This window comes from Diabrotica virgifera, chromosome 9 (assembly GCF_917563875.1).
Source record: "Diabrotica virgifera virgifera chromosome 9, PGI_DIABVI_V3a".
In the NCBI taxonomy this organism is placed as follows: Eukaryota; Metazoa; Arthropoda; class Insecta; order Coleoptera; family Chrysomelidae; genus Diabrotica; species Diabrotica virgifera.
This window is the reverse complement of record NC_065451.1, coordinates 102,993,139-103,007,771: the sequence shown is the minus strand read 5'-3', so window position 1 is coordinate 103,007,771 and position 14,633 is coordinate 102,993,139. Positions and strand designations below refer to the sequence as shown.

At 36.0% G+C, this 14,633-nt stretch overlaps 1 long non-coding RNA gene across 1 annotated transcript; it reads right to left on the bottom strand.

The window, feature by feature from the left end:
- Positions 1 to 5,009: 5,009 nt before the first annotated feature.
- Positions 5,010 to 7,079, bottom strand: LOC126892702 (uncharacterized). Its single transcript, XR_007700976.1, has 2 exons — positions 6,796 to 7,079; positions 5,010 to 6,035 (listed from the first exon to the last, which is right to left on the bottom strand). It is a non-coding gene; the product is annotated as an uncharacterized LOC126892702 (long non-coding RNA).
- Between the last annotated feature and the right edge of the window lie 7,554 nt (positions 7,080 to 14,633).

The following is a 14,633-nucleotide window of genomic DNA, read 5'->3' as shown; positions in this document are numbered from 1 at the left end:
ACATGTGCCGTTTTCATGGTCTGACCGTTCCAAATTTTTAACCTGCTCCACAGTTAAAACTTCCCCTGTTCCAGTGTTCCCATATATTAATGTTTGTCCGACTAGACACCCTTAAGCTAATAACAAATTTTCAGCTTGCTATTTATCAATTTTTTTTTGTACGCAGGATCCAGACCTACCATATTATGGTGTCGGTACATCTCTACAGTATGACTGAGTTTTTTACCAAGAAATGAACAAAACTCTACACTCTATACAACTATACGTAATTTAGATGTGTACTGTGCATATGTGTTTCATGTTTTTGTAATTGTAATGGAGGTTATTTATTAATTTTTACTATATTCTCCGGCTAACCCGGATTTTCGATAACCCGGATCGGCCGCGGTCCCGATTAATCCGAGTTATCGAGGTTCCACTGTACTCTATTTTGCTCCAGATCATCTTGTGGAATTTTAATCCACCGAGGTCTGTACACTGCCAGAGGTAAAGAGACTTGTTTACAAACAAGGGAAACTGTTGGTTGGCTGATACCACTGATATCGCCATCATCATCTTGAATCTGTTGATATTATAAAGGAATCAGTAAATTTAGAGCAGTAGAAAATTTATAATATAAGTATTCTTTTATAACAGATTACTTACTTCTCGACGTGCCCAAGTTCTTATTGCACACAAAACTTATGTGGGGAAGTACATGTCCACTTTTGGATCACCATCTAAGTCATTTCTGATCATATCAATTACAAAAGTTGTAAAATGCCATTTGCCATACCAAAAGCCTTGTCGCACTCTAAGTACGAATGTCGCCGAACCGGGAATGTTATAAGAACGTCTGCAAGCCTTTTTGATAATGAATCACATGACGCAGAAAGCTGAACATAGTATAATGTTTATTTTGCCCTGCACATGAATCTGCAAATATTTTTAAACTTTTCACATTGTCGTGTAAATATCTATAGACAAAATGGTCGAGCAGTAAGTATACATTATTACTTCCTTTTTGAACCACGGTTTCTGAATAGTCATAAAACACACACTGTTGTGATGATAATACGCGTACGTTAAATATGTCTAATGAGAGTTGTCTAGTATAACAGACGTTATTGGTGGATATATAAGGAATTGGCAGATTATTGGCAAAATCTAGATAGGCAGATATTGGCAGATAACTAGGCCTATTGTTTTCTCTGGTAAAATGTCTTAGCTGTAGTTAAATGAAGTTTTCTGTCTAATTCAAGCGTTCGCAATTGTGCATTTAAACTATTTATTTCGTTGTTTACTGTGCATATTGCGAACATTGCGAACAAATGACAGAAATTAAAAATAATAATAGGAAGATACAAATGGTAAGTAAAAGATACAAAAAAATAAAATTAATATTATTAAATTAATTAGAAAAACTGTTTCAAGAAACTTTCATTATTCTGAAAAATCATTTTCTTTCTCCGGAGCTTCACCTGGAAAGTATACCACTATAATATCATTTGCAATTATTTGTTCCAGGAAATGATTGAAATGATTGAGATGACTTACAACGCCTACTACAAAAATTCAAAATAACCGCCGAAAAGTATAACCTGACACTATCCAAAGAGAAAACCCAATCGATGGTAATATCCAGGAACCCAATTAGATGTAAGTTAGTAGTGGACGACCATATAATCGAACAGGTAATGGATTGCAGATACTTAGGTGTGGAAATATCTAGCGACAGGCATCTGTGGCAAGAATCAAAACAGCAGGCAATGAAAGCAGCGAGAATATCTGGTTTCCTGAGGGATATAATCTGGCGGAATAAATATATGAGCACCGAAAGCAAAGTCCGCATTTATAAGACATGTGTTAGACCCGTACTGACATACGCAGCTGAGACAAGGGCCAAGACAACAAAGACCAAACAGATAATGAGAACAACAGAGATGAAAACCCTAAGATCCATAAGAGGTATCACACTCAGAGATAGAGTACGAAACGAAGACACATTGAGAGAGCTAGGCGTTCAGGACGTAGTGAGATGGACAAGAGCGCGACGACGCATGTGGAGGGACCACGTAGATCGGATGGACCCTGAACGTATGGCGCATTGGGCGAAAACACAGAAGCCCAACACCAAGCGACCCATAGGAAGACCCAAAAAACGATGGTACGAGAGTTGGAGCTCCGGATCGCAGCAAAGACTGTAACAGAAGAAACAGGACATAGTCCTATTACAAGAAGAAGAAGAAGGAAATGATTGTAGTATGTGCGATTTGTATTAAAAATCGTATTAATCGTATTAAAGATAAGGTAAAAGTGACTGTAACTCTGTTAGCTTTTCTTTGCTCAAAGGAATTTGTTCGTTGTTAAGTGGTAGAAGCGAGGGAAGATTATTAAACTGTCGTCTTTTCGTGTGACTTCTAGATGTATCAAACATTTTAAACTCACCCTCAAATTAATGTTTGTATAAAATAAAGGTCGCCAAAGCCCTTACAATATGGAAAAGAAAATGCAGTGGAATGGGCATCCAAATCGACGACAACACCTGCCTGTACACCCTTCAGTTTGCAGACGATCAGATAATATGTGCAAACGATAAAGAAGATTTGGAATACATGACTCGCAAATTGAAGGAAGAATACGAAAAATGGGGATTGCAGATGAATGTAGAAAAAACACAATATTTATGCCTAGGTGAGGATTCAACTGATATGATATTGGACAATAATCAGAAAAGAACTAGCTGTGATAAATATAAGTATTTGGGCATTAATTTCAACAAGGAAGGTACTGACGATGTAGAAATTAAGAGCAGAATAAATAAAGCAAGAACGATAATTAAATCATTGAACGGAGTTTTGTGGAGTACCGAGATAGGGAAACAAAGAAAAATGCGAATATACAACACCATGATTAAGAGCACATTGGTATACGGATCCGAAACATGGAGGATAAAGGAACACCAAAAACGAAAAATAGAAGCTACTGAGGTGGACGCCCTAAGAAGAGCAAGTAGAACATCGAGATTGGACCGGGTTAGAAATGAGGAAGTAAAGCGAAGAATGAATATACAGGAAACGGTTGTAGAATGCATTGAGAAGAAACAATTAACGTGGTACGGACATGTTCAGAGAATGGGGGAGGAAAGACTGCCAAAGAAAATTATGAAATGGATACCTACAGAAAACAGAAAAAGAGGAAGGCCAAGAACGACATGGATACAAGGAGTAAGACGATCAATGAGTGTACGAGAATTAGATTATGAAAACTGCAATGATAGAAGATATTGGCAACAAGGCATCGGACAACGTCGGAGGACGTTTTGAACCCGAATTATATATATATATATATATATATATATATATATATATATATATATATATATATATATATATATACTGGGTTGGGCTAAAGAATGGAACCAAGCAAATATCTTTGAAACGAAAAGAACAATCTTTTTGAAACTTTGCATGCAAGTACAGTGACGCAAAACGCATCTGTTGCTATACTTTTTGTTACTAGTTCACTTCCGGTTTCACCGGAAATACCCTTAACTTATTTATTTTAAATGGGACACCCTGTATATTTTTGCAGATTTTGAAAGAACTTATTATTTTTAATTCATACATACCAAATTTAGAAGAAAAAAATAGTTAAAAAGTGTCTGTAGATAATTTTTTGTATTAAAAATAAACGAGTACTATTGTCCATACTATAGACTAAAACTATTGTTGTATTTATTTGAATTTAGCATAGTAGGTAACTGTTACTGAACTAATTGACAGAAATAAGTTCTATTCAAAATGGTTCATTTAAGTGAAAGAGATCGCATTGAAATATTATATTGGTCATGGTGATCGTGTTAGAACTCATGACGAGGTGTGTAATATTTTTAATGAATTGAACGAAGTTATTAAACAAATATTGCAATTGATTTAGAGGAATCACCTCAAACTATCATTTTCAACATTTTAAATGATTTTTTTTTTATTTTTATTATCGTTGGTCTAACGTAAATAAATTAACCTATTTTTTAACTGTAAAGAGATTTATTTCTTGTTTTAATAGTTTTTTCTTCCAAACTTGGTATTTATGAATTACAAATAAAAAGTTCTTTCAAAATCTGCAAAAATATACAGGGTGTCCCATTTAAAGTAAATAAGTTAAGGGTATTTCCGGTGAAACCGGAAGTGAACTAGTAACAAAAAGTATAGCAACAGATGCGTTTTGCGTCACTGTACTTGCATGCAAAGTTTCAAAAATATTGGTCTTTTCGTTTCAAAGATATTTGCTTGGTTCCATTCTTTAGCCCAACTCTGTATATATATATATATATATATATATATATATATATATATATATATATATAAAATAAAGGTACCTTAGAGGTACTTAAAAAAAACAATGAAAAAAATTAATTTTATTTGAAAATCTTTATTGTCATAAAAAATAACCATTCTTTACAATTACTTCTTAAAGATCATTTCTTTCAAATGTTTACCACAACTACGGTTAAGATGGTCCATTCTAAAGTTTTAATTCTCGATGACGCGTTCGAGCTTTTCGATTGGTATTTGTCCAGTGACTCTGTAACAAATAACTACTTTGCAGTAGTATTTGTAGAACTAGAATGCTAAGGTGAAATGAGTGAGTGGGTGAGGAACTGATAATAGAAGTATGGGGAGACAGAGGCAAACTAAATAGAATTGGCTAGCAAGAAATGCAAGAGGACGACTTGACACTCAAGGATGGGTACGGCTCGTTTGCATGCCTGTCGAAGAACAGTAGCTTAAACTAAAGAGGGATGATGACTAGAACCAGAAATATGAATATAAAAAGAGCGGCTTATAAAATAGATAGAATAAATATTAATATAATAAAAATAGAAAAATATAAGAGATAAATAAAATAGACTAAATTGCGGGCGCCAGAAGTAGGGATTGACCGAACTCCCAGGTATCTTACACTGCTGTAAATTATTCAATATATTAAATTATTAAATTCAAAAATGGGAAAAAAAATAATTGATATACAAACAAATAAATATTTATTAAAATATAACTACCTAGATTATTGACAACCTCTGAGTTAGAAAAAATACAACCTATGTAACTCTAAAATGACAATTTGACTTAACTACTTATCTGAATATGAGTATACAACTATAATTACATTAGTACTGGGGTAGCTCTTATATGGAGCGTACCCCCAACTTACACTAAGGTTAAACAACAACCTTCACCAAATAATCGTACGATTGTAATACGTACAGCAACGTTAAATACTACAAGAAATCAATACTAAAATACCTACCTAGGATGAACCATACAAATATATATAACTCAATGAGTTGAATAGGCAACACCTAACTGAACCAACGCAGTCCTGGATGATAAAGATCCTTTTTCTGACTCGTGGTTTTTAATAATGACCAAGTAAAACTAATAGCTATCCTGAAGGGATAGGGATTAGGGATTGAATTTAATTTAATAACAAATGAATTTAAGTTAAGCAAACTAATTGGGAATTTAAATTACAAGAAACAAGCTAATAATATTAAAATATATATATAGTTATATGAAAAATATGGGAAACAAGTCTAATAATATTAATAAAAAATAAATGTAAGGAACTACTGTATGGGAAAAGGTTATTTGGGCCCAAATTATCCTCTTTTACAAAGAGACATACAGGTGTGGGAGCGCTATTGAATTATGTGTATGTTAATTACTTAAATGTTCTGGATATTATAAAAAAAATAAGTGTATAAGTGTACTGGTATAGGTAGATAACTATTGCACTGTTAAATATAAAAAGTTCCCGAAACAAACCCGATTGACCTGATATTGTCCCCACAAGTTTTCCTTACTACTTCTCAGTAAAGTCTTAAGCACAGAATGGTGCTACGCAGTCAACCGTAACACGGCAATTCTCCAAAATGCAGGATAATGAAGAACAAAAATTACATGTTCCTCTAGTACTTGTCCCCTAGGTGACTTGGTCGAAAAGCGGTCCTTCTCAGGTGGTAGGAGTAGTTAAAAGATTTTCCCCAGTGGCTAAAAAAAATAGAATCCTGGTTTTACTTCCTTGTAATAATGTAGGGAAAAGTCAGAGAAAGAAAAACAAGAATCAGGAAGTTTTTATTTAGAATAAAGAAGAATCAGAAAAAGCTATCTCATTAGAAAGGAAAAAAAACAATCTTCCACTACTGTTTGGTGACCTTGTCATAAGATTGGCATATAAAATGGCCTTGACTCGATAATATGTAGACAAGTAAGTCTAAAATTTAAATGCTAAATATATTTATTTTGGAAATAGCTCTTCATAAAAGATAGTATAGTTAATAAATGATATGGAATAATGCCAAACTAGTGGAACAATTTATGAAAATACCAAATATCGGAACAGAATCGGTGGATATGATGTACGGAATTTACTATGTTTCAGAACTTCATGATTATAATATATAAAATTGGAATTGGGTAATATGTGATGTAACATAACCCCACAATTTAAGAGAGATAATTTTATAAGATTTATGACAAAATACTTTCCCTCTGAGTGGATATTACATACAATGAAATAGTTAAAAGATACCAGCCTGAATTAATAAGCTCACTGCAAGATTTAATAGTAAAATTTTTTTGAAGACGTTAAATAAGACAAAAAACAAATATGGCGTAAAAACAAAAAATTATTTACCAGATAAACTACAAATCACTGCTGCGAACCTCCAACCTCGTTTCTTCAGCCCACTAAACACATACGTAATAAACTTGGATAATTTATTTACAAAATAATACTATGACTTGAAACAAGAATGAAATATTCGCCACTTTTACGTGGATAGGTTATCTGCCACTAGGTACTTATTCGGTTGAAGGCTCCGACCAAAAGTGATATCTTATTTTCCGTTCTACGCCGACCATGTCACAATACGGTTCATGGGTTTACCGCCAGGAGTACACAAGGTACAAAACGTACAGGTCTGCTAATCTATAGGTTTGTGATGACGTCAGTGAAAGACGAAATATTTATTAGTAATTGTTTCAAGTAGAATTTAATAACAGAACATTATTAAAATTTAAATCGCATAACAATAAAAATGATTAGACGTTAACGGAATGTTATAATCCCCTCCTACTGGGAGAAAAAAAATTTTTAAGCAAAAAATTTTTTTTTTTTAACGTTCAAATTATCATAACTAAGTGGTAATAGTCTATCATTCTACGGTGATCCGCAAGACTATGAGTAACCACAAATTAAGGATCAAGGGAAAGAAGGATGATCACTACACCAAAACTATGAATCGCAAAAGATGACTTGAAGTCATATTAAAATGTCATCGACATTTTGTCTGAAAGCCTAAACATAAGCTAAATAATATACTAAAGTTCCTAATGACAAATAAATGTCGAACTGGCACTAAATCCAAAATTGAACTATCCATGGACATCAAATTTATAGAGGGTATATCCAAGGACGAACAACCAGGCCAAGGTATGAGCCAATTCGCACCATAACACAAGTAAATATACTAAAGTATGACAAAAAAAATCAAAACTAAAATCAGTGAAGAATCGAACACCTAATCCAAAATTGAACTACCAATGGACACCAGATTCATAATAGCATATCCAGAGAAGAACAATCAGGAATATTTATGGAACAATTCTCACCAGTGCCAAATAATACAAATAGTAAGCATATCAAAGTTATCCAAAACTCATTACTCAAAATAAATGTGGAATCGGACACTTAATCCAAAGTCGGACTATCAATGGACACCAGATTCATAAAGCATATCCATAGAAGGACTACCAGGAAGATTTATGGACCAATTAGCACCAATGCTAAATCAACCAATACTAAATCACATAAATTAATTAGGCCTATGTACAACCACAACTGGTATACGAGCCTATACAACTAAATAAACAAAATAAGTGAGGACTCGGACGCTTTATCCAAAATCGGACTATCAATGGACACCAGATTTATAAGAGCATATCCAAAGAAGAACGATCAGGAAGATTTGTGTACCAATTCTCACTAATACTAAATAAATTAAATTAGGTCTATCGACTAAAGTAAGTCGTTGACTAACAAAAATTGGTACGTGTTGTTGTTCACTAGCTATAGCATGTAGTTACAATAGATGCATGGGAATAAGAGATACAGATAACGTACCAATTGTAATAATAAAATCTAAATGGTGAACTGACAAGGTCTATGACACCATGATACATGATAGAAAAAAAAATATAACGAGAACGAGCAACCAATTTTGAATAAAACTGTAGATTCATGCGCTCTCGCATACATAGAATTATCCAGGAAATATCCCTGAATCTAAATGACAAAACTAATGCCTCAGGAAAGAAGAGGGAATGAAATAAAAAGAAACGATTAATTTGTCGAAACACCCTCAATACTGAATTAAATAAACCTACGATGTATAGGGAAAGCCTGGGGATCGCCAGGGCACGTCTGGAGCCGACGCTGGACGTGACAGCATGCGGGACGTCTGTGGCAGGGTGTTGAGGAGGCGGGCCCCTGTCACACAAACAGCTACAGCCCAACAACAAGAACAACAACCACAAGCGAGCCAAACAACAGCAAGAGCTCCACTCGCTGAAGGTGCTGCGCCGGAACATCAGCCGGCGCTCACTCAAGCGGGACGACCGAGGCAGCGCATGAAATGGACTGTGTCCATTAACGAAAGCATTTTGCGCTTCTATTATAAGGTGACAAACCTCGGTCAAGAAACGATCGGCTACAGGCAACAGCTGTATGCCGAATTTTGCAGGGAGTACCCAGATATTCAAGTATCGGAGCAAAGAGTATCAGATCAATACCGGGTAATCGTAAGAAACAACCTTATCCCAGAGACTAGACGCAATACGATCAAAAGCGAAGTCGAACGGGAGATTAATAACCAAGAGCTAGTTTTAGATCAAGTCCCTAATGAAATCCTTGATGAGCAGATTCCTGAGATTCCCATACCAGAAACTCAACCTGACAATACACAGCAGGAAAACAACGAGTTGCGCGAGAGTCTAGAGAACGAAATGGCTCGTGCCGTACAAGAGTTTAATGGAACAAATCCACTTAGCAGACCACCGCTACCACGAATAAACTCTTGTAAGAAACTAGGTGCCCTGTTACAAATTGTGAATACTGAAGTCCTACCCAATTATGTCGTAGAAGCCCACACATTGGAGTATCTGCATATGCTAATCTACTGTGCGGCTACAGCAATTGCCAATGTAATGGGCGTTAAGATCAGAACACGACGGGGTACTAATAACGGAAGGACTGGTAACAGAATTGCACCCTGGGAAAAAAGACTTCTCGGAAAAATTGAATTACTGCGTAGGGATATTGGTCAAGTCACAGAGTAAGAGGTGTTACAAGTAGAAAAGTCATGCTGAGAGCTGAAGAAATAATGCGGAGCACTGCAAGACACTCGAGATACGATCCAGAAAATAACACAGCCCAACAGTGTCTGGATACATTAAAACAAAAACTCTCCGTCTATTCAGGACGATTAAGAAGGTATAAAGTTAGTAACAACCGAAAATGTGACAATGCACTTTTTGAGAACTCTGAGAAGGCGTTCTACCGAAAACTCAATTCCACCGTAGAAAGTGTCGACAAGTCTTACCCAAGCCAAGAAATTCATGAGTTTTGGGGAAATCAACTTTCCACACCAGCTGCTTTTAACAACAATGCTGGCTGGATAGAAGATACGACGCACAACTGTCACCACTACGTCACTGCTAACTACGAACCATTCACGACTGAAGAAGTCTCAAATGTCATCAAAGAGCTTCATAACTGGAAATCTCCTGGACCAGACGGAGTTCACAACTTCTGGCTTAAAAAGTTTTGGAGTATTCATGAGTGCTTATCAACATTAATTAATCATGCTATTTCTAATCCGCAGGAAATACCATCATTTCTAACTCAGGGAACTACTTATTTAATACCCAAGGATCAAAACAACACCCAAGATCCATCCAAGTACCGCCCAATTACTTGTCTTCCAACTTTGTATAAATTGGTCACATCCTGTGTAACCCGGCGTATCTACCAACACTGTGCTCTAAACAATATCATAGAGCCTCAACAGAAAGGATGCGCTAAGGGTTCCATGGGTTGCAAAGAACAGCTTATCATCGACTCGGTCATTTCTAACCAGGCATTCACAAAAAAAAAGGAACCTTTTTACTGCTTTTATTGACTATAAAAAGGCCTTTGATTCAGTACCGCATGAATGACTAATAGATATATTGAAAATATACAAAGTAGATGATAACATAGTGACCTTTTTAAGGCATATAATGAGAGATTGGAAGACTAAAATTCACCTCCAAATACCTGGTGCAAACAATATCGAAACCGAAAATATCGCAATCAACCGGGGCCTATTTCAAGGAGACTCGTTGAGTCCATTGTGGTTCGGTTTAGCTTTGAACCCCCTTTCCCAGCTATTAAACTCCACTGACTCAGGTTTTAGCATTAAAAGCAATAATACTGTGGTAGCGAAGCTCAATCATCTGTTGTATATGGATGATTTGAAATTAATGGCTTCCACTCGAGAACACCTAGAAGAGATGCTAAAAACTGTAGAAACATTTTCTAATGATATTAGTATGCAGTTCGGTCTAGACAAGTGCCGTGTTTTGAATATAGTCAGAGGAAAGGTACAGCCCGGTGGATTCGATATGCAAAATGGCCAGAACATCGAGGCCATGGGCGACAACGATATGTACAAATATCTTGCGAGTAAAGCAGGCGCGGAAAATTGACCATAAGCAAATGAAAACTGAGATAACTACTGAGTTTATAAGAAGGGTAAAACAGCTGCTTCGTTCACAGCTTAACAGTAAAAATTTGTTTAAGGCACTAAACACCTACGCTTGTTCCGCGCTTAGCTATTCATTTGGTATTGTTAAGTGGACAAAAACGGATATAGAAAATCTTCAGAGAAAAGTACGAACACACCTCACAAAGGCACAAAAACACCACCCTAAAAGTGCAGTGGAACGAACGACATTACCCCGGTATTTAGGAGGAAGAGGACTTATGGATATAGGTGAGCAATTAGATAAACAAATTGCTAATTTAAGAACTTATTTTCAGATGCAGGCTGAGACATCTACTCTACATCGCGCTATCTGCGCAGTAGATGTCACAACACCGATCAAACTGAGGGAAGCAGAACTGCGCATAAACCACCTTACTAAGGACGAAAAAGTGCGCGCCTGGATGGGTAAACCTTTGCACGGGCGACATCCCAATGAGGTCAGCCAAGATTATGTCGACAATATAGCGTCGAACTACTGGTTGACATCAGGAAAGATGTTCCCTGAAACGGAGGGTTCATTACTGGCCATTCAGGATCAGGTTATACCAACCAGAAACTACCTGAAATATATCATCAAAGACCCTCAGGTTCAAAACGACAGATGCCGATATGGATGTCAAGCCCAAGAAACCATCCAACATCTTACAGGGGGCTGCCAGGCATTTGCTGCAACTGAATACAAGGAACGGCATGACGCAGTGGGAAAAATCCTTCATCAAGAGATAGCTATCAAGCTGGAACTTCTCCAAACGGACCATCTCCCGTATTATCAATACGTCCCTGAGAGTATGCTTGAGAATGGCAACTACAAGCTATACTGGGACCGCACTGTGCTCACAGACCAAACAGTGGCACATAATAGACCAGATCTCGTACTAGTTAATAAATTAACAAGACAAACAACACTGATTGATGTGGCGATACCTAACAACAATAATCTACGTAGTAAATTCACTGAAAAGATCGCCAAGTACAGAGATCTAGAAATTCAAATACGAAGGCAATGGAGAATGCAAAGTACCCAGACGATACCTATTGTTATGTCTACTACTGGAGTCATTCCGAAGAACCTCCTCGAAAGCATAAAAAGTCTGGGTCTAAATGAACATCTTTACAAGACCATGCAGAAAGCTGTACTACTCGCAACGGCCAGATGTGTACGAAAATTTTTGGGAGATACACCTGCATACCAAGTCACCTAGGGCTCGATAACACGGAAAGAGTGCCTTCTTCTTCTTTGAGTGCCTCTCCTATCAGAGATTGGATATCATTAGAGCGATTCTAATTTTATTTACTGCTGTTTTGAACAATTCGTTAGTGGTACAGCCAAACCACTCTCTCAAATTTCTCATCCAGGACATTCTTCTACGGCCTGGATTTCTTCGTCCTTGGATTTTTCCTTGCATTATATTTTGTAGGAATGTGTACTTTTGTCCTCTCATCAGGTGGCCTAAGTATTCAAGTTTTCTCTTTTTTATACTCCGTAGAACTTCTGGCTCGTTATTTATTCTGCGTATTACTTCTTCATTTGTAATTTTATCCACCCAACTTATTCGTAGTATACGGCGGTAGCACCACATCTCAAAGTTTTCAAGATTTTTAATATTCCTCTGTTTAAGAGTCCATGACTCAACACCGTAGAGCAAAGTACTGAATACATAGCATTTTAACATTCTAGTTCGTAGATGAATACTAATATCACGATTACAAAATAATTTTTTCATTTTTATAAAAGTAGACCTGGCAATTTCAATACGTCTTTTTATCTCGTGATTTTGGTCACCTGTTTCATTGATAAGGGTTCCCAAGTATTTGTATTCGTTTACTTTTTCAAGAGTCCCACCAGAGCTCAATCCTTTTGATACCGTAGGTATCTGGGATGAGTCAATTTTCCCCTTAGAGGGAGTGTGAGCCGTATGGCTAAATCTGGATAACGTTTATTTACTTGAAAAATATACACATATAAAAATATATATATAATTATTGTGATGCAATACAATATCTATAGATCTGTTTTAGGTATGTAGTTATGTATTCAACGCAAACAAACCATAGAACCCATTAAAACAATTAAGTTGTGCATGGGCCAATTTAGTGTAGTTGTGTTGGATATACAACATAACAATTATTATATTGTGTTGGATATAACAATAATTATTATTAAGAAGTAAAATTTTACATGTAGGTAAAATACAAATTAATATAGGCAAGTTATGGTAAAGTTGTAGTGATATTGTACTCCTAGTTTTTACTAAAAACAAGTGGTATTATTAAATAGTTTTTTAAAACTAAAGTGTTTATCTACTAGATACTACTACGTAAGTCATCTATACGTAATTATTAGTTTATTATTGTGAAAAGAAAACGTCAAATAAGAAAAATACATTAACGTACAATCATTTTGTGAGGTTAGCTAGCATGCGGTTGGTTTGTCATTTACCAGAGTCGGACTTAAGCTTTCGCCACCGCAGCTTAAAATGTCTTCACACAATGTAAACACACCTTCCGATCTAACCAGTCCAGTAAATCAACGTTCAAATATCACAAACAGTTATGCTTCAGCCGCTTCACAGTCTTTTCCGAGTAAGACCCAAGCAATTGTATTTAGTTGTATCGATAATGCTAAACTGCAGGATTATTTAATTCCTTTGGGCACAATCATCAACCCAAAAAATATTATATTTTCATCTAGATTATCTCATAATAGAATCTGCATGTATTTAGCAAACAAAACCGTAGTAGATAATTTCATTACACAACATGGCTCTATAAAAGTACTCAGCGAAGTTGTAACAGCACGGAGACTTGTCTCTCCAGCAGAAAGACTAGTCTTGTCTGGTGTATGCCCGTCAATTCCTCATCAAGTATTAGTTGAAGAATTACAGAATATCGGTTTAAAGCTTATTTCCCCAATAACATTTCTGAAAATTAGCTCCACTCTTCCCGAATATAGTCACATACTGAGTTTTCGGAGGCAAGTTTATGTAAGCCCTATAACATCAGCAATTCCAGATTCTATTCTAATAAATTTTGACCAAACACCTCACCGCATATTTTTGTCACAAGGTACACTCACCTGCTTTATTTGCAAAAATACAGGACACATATCATCCCAATGCAATAACAGTTCAGTAACGGAATCAACTCATATTGAGTCAAACAATAAAGTACCAAATCCAACAGATCCAACAAGTATATTACACAAGGTACCAAACACTCAGCAGTCATCAAGTTATCCATTATCAAATCCGAGCATATCACCTACACCTACAAATCTTCACGACCAAGAAATTACTAATTAATTATCTCCTACTCATAGCAACACTTTCAATCAACCTCATTCAGCGGCAATACCGTTTTCACAAACTTCGGAGGCAAGACCCTCCAATCTATCAGCACCTTTTCCATTAGATACAACTGCAGAAAACTCTAATAAAACTGATACATCACCACAATTTTCTGAAACAGCCATTTCAACCAATCTTACAAATAAAACCTCAAGCTCGACTTCTGCCACTACCAATGAGTTTGCTCCAGTATCTCCAAATGTAATAAAGCCACAGCATCTAAGTGAAAACTCTAATAGCACTTGCGAAAACGCAAGTTCTTCCATAAAACGCAGTATTGGTGAGATCGATACGCCTCCTTCAGACTCAGCAATTTCATCACAAAATCTGTTTGCAAAACCCAAATCATCTAAACCAAAAAGACCGCGCTCATCTAAAGTCCCATCTACACGGGTAACTCTTGAAAATTTTATTGATAATCATACCCCACCATT